Source organism: Pteropus vampyrus, unplaced genomic scaffold, assembly GCF_000151845.1.
Source record: "Pteropus vampyrus isolate Shadow unplaced genomic scaffold, Pvam_2.0 Scaffold94, whole genome shotgun sequence".
NCBI lineage: Eukaryota > Metazoa > Chordata > Mammalia > Chiroptera > Pteropodidae > Pteropus > Pteropus vampyrus.
The window spans coordinates 2,848,420-2,854,571 of NW_011888875.1; the positions used below are offsets into that span (position 1 = coordinate 2,848,420).

Sequence of the window (6,152 nt, forward strand, 5' to 3'; positions counted from 1 at the left end):
ACTCTGCACTTGGTGCATCTGGTCGCAAATCAAAAAATGGAGAAGCCGTACCTTTAATGAAGACGAGTCTAGTAGGGATAACAATAAGGGTCAGATAAGTAGCTGGACTATGTCATTGTGCTGAATATGTCACTCAATGCACTCAAGTTCTGTGTGAGAGAAAGTTGAGCCAGCAGCCACACAGCTCAGGTGTGTCTGCGTGCCTCGCTGTGCCACAGCTGAAAGGGTCTAATGGCTCTAGGGTCCTCCTGACACCCCTCGGCAGATGTATAACATGGATAGTTCCTTGAGGTGAGTGATTATCCTATGATTCTCTGTTTGGGAGGGAGTTTTGAGAAGGAAAATAGATGGCCCTGAAAATACTTCTTGAAACTATTAATTTAGGGGATGATTTCTCTCAACGTGTTAAATAAATTGATTTCAGTGATTGTATCATATTAAGTGATCACACATAATATCCTGGTGACACCAAGAAGAAAAGATTAATGGTGTGTGAGGAAATTACAAATGTATACATTTCTGTATAGTAAATATAATGCAGAAAAATAGTAAAGAGTTACGTCTGTCTATTCCAATTCACACATTTTGCCACTGTAATGCGGTGCCAATGCCACCACATGCTGAGTTTTTTAAACAGCCATTTAGTATCATTTAGTTGTCATGAAAGTCCAAGAATTGAGTTGTGGTGACACATATAAGGAAACTGAGGTTCACAGAAATTAAGTGACTATCTACATTTCCTAGCAGGTAAACAGAAATAAAGGTGTACAAACCTGAGACTCTGACTCAGAAGTTCGCGTCCTCGCCACTGTATCATGTTAATGACATGATCAATATGAGAGGGGAGAACATCTGTAGCCACGTGACAGGTTGTGGTTCTTTAGCACACACTTCAGGCACGTGGGGCACCCTTAACAACACGCCCCGTAGGTATTTGCCTGGGTGACCCAGTGACCTTGTCTCTGTATTTTCACAAATCTCACTTTCTCGGTGAAACTTATCTTAACCACCTAATTGACTACTATAAATAGACCCCTGTCCCTGATCCCATGCTAACTTAATCACACTTAAATTGCATTGGTTTTCTTTTTTTTTTTTATTAACACATACCATCTTCAGTATACCATATCATTTAAATATGTATTATATATTTTTCTGCCATGACGAACAGAATATAAGTTCCCACTAGAGGCCGAGATATTATTATTATTATTTACTTATACACATTGAACTGTATCTGACATACAGTAAGCATTCAATAAATTTTGGATGAGAAAGAAAGAAAAGGAAAGAGAGAGAAAGAAAGAATTAAGGAAGAAAAGAAGAAAGGAAGGAAAGAAGGAAGGGAGGGAGGGAGGAAAGGAAGGAGGGAGGGAGGGAAGGAAACAGTATAAAAAGGAAAGAGAAAATAATTGTATTATTTACTTAAAATGGGTATATCTCTTTATATTTATCATACTGTTTTTACTACCATGTCATTATGAAAACTGAAGTTTAAGAAACAATATTTAAAATTTAGTGAATTATATCTCTAATTACAACTTTTATAATCATATAAATGTGCCACTTTTGCTCCAAGGATGATAGTCACAGGCAGCTATTTGTTTTTAAAGGGCATTCCGTTGGCTCAAATTTTATTTGCTTGACTAAATCATTTAATGCAATTCTTAAATAACTGTTTTGACATCAAGACTTTGCAAATGAATGATGCACTCCCTCAGTGCATTGCACTGAAATATCATGTCCTATCCTCTTGACAGATAACAGAAGGAAGCCATCTAGAAAAAGAATGGAAAAGCTCACCAAAAGACAAAAGGCAAGATCAAAATTAATGCTTGCAGTATATTTGGTCCTATCTGAAATGTCCATGGAGACATCTGGTCCATCCTCGAAGGTCCTTGAAATTTGGTCCCATCAGAGATGCCCATGATCACATATGGTCTATGTCAAATGGCCTTTGACATTTGGTCCTGTCAAAAACGTCCATGCTTAGAAGACTTCCATAGATTCAAATACACCAAATATATTTTTTACTTTTGGTGATTAATACATAAAAAAAACTATGATATTTTACTGGTCTAATAACTGTGCTGTGGCTGTACTGACAATAACAACCCTTCTTGACTGGGTGGCATAGCTGGTTATGACACATGGTCGAGGACATTTTGGCACGAACCAAAAGCCTCCATGGATGTTTTGGATACAAGTAAATGTCCACTAATCAAATAAATAGTAGCAAAGACAGATGTCATGGATGTGAGTGATTCACAAAAAGTGAATGATGCTGCCATGTGACAAGAGTTGCGGTAAATTCAGAAAATCTTAGAACCCTTTTAGTGAAATATCTGACAGGCCATGATTTATGCATTCACAACTCTGTGGTGTAATGTACCTCAGGAATATTACTGACTAGGGTACTTGGTGGCACGTTGAGGCCAAAGTTCTTTATGAAATATCCCTAAGACCCTACAGTGCAACATTGTTTAACCATATTGCACAACCCATAAATCCGACTATCTTAAATTTAATTTGAAACTACCTTTTGATAGACTCTCATGAGCAAATAGCCTAATCTTTCATCATATTCAGATGCCTTTTACAGTTTTATGAGGCATACCCTTAAAAATGGGAATTTTCTTCTGATGAATGTAATGCTATCCAGGTTAATAAAGAATGATAACTTACACCTAACAGGCCGAGCCTAAATGGTCCCCTTCAAAAATAAATACCATTCTACATTTAAAAATATAGAGTCCTTATTATGTTTTACTCAATCAAATGTGTAATCATCTGACAGTGTTTTAATTAATGTATAAAAAAGACAAATTGTTGAAAATTTATCAAAATAATTCTCCATGAATAGGCTGTGATATCAGAGTAGTATTGGATGTGATGCTTTTCTTTCTGCCTCCAGGGACTGGAGGTGAAGTGCATATTGACTGAACAATACACCTGTAGATAATTGAACTGTAACTCATGAATCATATCTTTCACCAAGTTGAATGATATATTTACCTTTCCTTAAAACGATATTTATTATCTCTTGACTCCAGCATCTTCAGTGGCTAGAGTGTTTCAGGATGTATCTTGTCAGCACGAATTTTACGGACAGAAACAAAGCCTGAGAACTATATTTAAAGGTCAATCAATGTTCTCATTACCAGTTTCAGATCTTTTTACGTTGTCATTTTAAATTACTTGGTAATATAATGTGCTCTCTTTCCATCTGGGTTTCAGCTTAGTAATAAGACAATGGAAAGCTGATGATTTGACACATTTCGACTTTCTCTAGGTATATGTGTTTGTTACTGCTGTGTTTCTGGAAGCAAGGAGTAATAAAAGAAAAGATAAATAAGTCAATTCTACTTTGTTCTGTATAATATTTTGGCAAATAGATGTAGAGTAATTCATGAACAAGAGGCTAAAGTAGACACATTCTTATTTTCCCTCCAAAAATATAAGATCAAGTGATATAATCTTGAAATTCTTTTGTGAGTTGTTAACAAAAGGTCCAGGGACAATGTCATTTCAGGGTGAGGAAAAATTAAATTTTAATTTGTCTGCATTTTTACCCATAAGCTTAAAATATTGGTGTGGGTGTGGGCATTGCAAAGCTTGTTCATGTTGGATAAACTTAGAGATAGATAATAAGGCTACTCTCGTAGAAATACATTAAAATCCTGTTAATGTTGGATAAAGTCTTTTAGTCTTCTATTAGAAAACATACAAAACTTTGGGAGATGTAACGCAATTTTCTAAATTTACCTTAAATTAAAAAATTAAAACTAGAACGACACTAATTTTCTTTATCTTAAGAAAATTTATCTTAATAACTATCTTAACATTAGTTATTTATATTAATGTAAAGAGAAACAAAATGAAGATAAATATTTATAAAGTAATTAATTTGGGGTTACTTATTCTTGTACTATGCACAACATATTGTACCAGATTATATAGAGAAAATAAATTTCAACCGAAAATAACCCAATCTAATTATGTTGAAATTAAATTAAATATATATCCCAATACTGATACGCTTTATCTTTAAAAATCCCACATGTATGCACATGCGCATACACATACACACAAACACGCATAGAGCATCAAAATCTATCCCATTGTATGAATTTTTTTTAATTTTTTTTTAGGCGAGGTAACCCTTGGTTGACCTCACAGATTGCAAGGATTTTGTCAGCTTACGATCCCTTATTTTTTCATTTTTTACACCTACGGCACCTGGTTTTCCTAGGTGGTCTCCCATCCAAGTACTAACCAGGCCTGATCCTGCTTAGCTTCTGAATCTGACGGCTTCAAGCTTGTTCAGGGTAGCATGGCCGTAGGCAGTAATTCTTGTACTATTTTTCTTCTGTATTTTTCTTATTGCTATCCAAAAATGCTATTGGTTTCTTTTCATTTTAAATTTTAATGTTGATCATGTACTTAGTCAATTCTTTTATTATGTCTTATCATTTGTATGTTCACTTGGGTTTTCTGTATAGAAAAAATTTTCTCTAAATATAATTTTTCTTATCGAATTCCATTTTTGTTTGAAAACTCCTAAAATCTCTTATTGCATTAGTTGTTGCCACCAATGTGATGGTGAACAGAGATGGTCAGTGTGAGTAGATGCTGTTTGCTTATGACTTTAACAGGAATGATATGGAACATTCACCAACACAGGTGGCATTTGCTAACGATCGTGTATAGAAAATGGTGACTGAGTTGACTCTCCATTTATTTTCTGTTCTTAAATAAAAACTTGGATTATAAATTAACATTTACTTTTTATAATTTTTCTACATGTTGATTGAAATAAGTAAACATTCTTGTATATCTCACATAAAAAAATTTAGTTTGCAGTGATAATTTTTTTTCATTGGATTTCATTTTTTAGGACAGGTTTAAGTTTACAGAAATGTCGCACAGAATGTGCAGTTTCTGTATCTCCTTCTACACATAGTATCTCCGATTATTAACACCTTGCATCAATGTGGTACGTTTGTTACAACTGATAAACTAATGTTGATATATCGTTAATAACTAAAGTTCATAGTTTACATTACAGTTCATTCTGTGTTGTACAGTTCCAATGGGTCTGACATATGAATAATGTCACAGACACACCAATACAGTTGCATAGGGAATTGTTCCATTGCTTTAGAAATGCCTTCTCGTATTCATCCCATCACATCCACCTGAACCTGATAACCACTATCCTTTTACTACTCTTTGGCTTTTTCCAGAATATCCTATAGTTGGAATCAAATAGCAGGTAGCTTTTTTAGACTGGCTTCTTTCACTTAGCAATTGTATGGACTGAAGTGTGTCCCCCAAGATTTGTATGTGTTAGCCTTGCCTCCCAATATGACTATAGTTGGACATAGAGCTTTTAAAGAGGTAACTAAGGCTAAGTGAATTCATAAGGATGGAGCCCTAATCCAATACGACTGATGTCTTTATAAGGAGAGAATATAGGACACAGATAGACACAGAGGAACGGGCATGTGAAGACACGGGGATAAGGCAGATATCTGCAAGCCAAGGAAAGAGGCCCTAGGAGAAACCAAACCTGGTGACACTTTCGTATTGGACTTCTAGTCTCCAGTAGTGTGAAAAAAAAAATAAATTTCTGTTGTTTAAGCCATCCAGTCTGTGGTATTTTTGTTATGGCCGCTCTAGCAAGCTAATACAGTGACGTACATATAAGGTTCCTCATTGTCTTTATGTAGCTTGATAGCTCATTTTTTTCTTTTCTTATTTTTTTAAATTTATTCACCTATTTAAGGACATTTTTGTTACTTCTAATTTTGACTATTATGAGTCAAGCTACTATAAACATTTATGTGCAGGTTTTTGTGTGGATATATGTTTGAATTCATTTGGGTAAATGTTTAGAAAAATGTCTGCAGGATTGTATGATAAGTTGATATTTAGCTTTGCAAGAAACTGCCAAATGGTGTTCCCAAGCAGCAAAATATAAAGTAGGTACCATTTTGCATTCCCACCATCAACAAATGACAATTCATATTTCTCCGAGTTCTCACCAGCACTGCATGTGGTTTTGGATTTTAGCCATTCTAGTAGGTGTATACTGTTATCACATTATTTTAATTTTCATTATTTCTCTAACAGCATATGATGCCGGGCAC

At 34.8% G+C, this 6,152-nt stretch overlaps 1 pseudogene; it reads right to left on the reverse strand.

Moving 5' to 3' along the window:
- Positions 1-4,227: 4,227 nt before the first annotated feature.
- On the reverse strand, positions 4,228-4,345 carry LOC111742443 (annotated as a pseudogene).
- Positions 4,346-6,152: the final 1,807 nt, after the last annotated feature.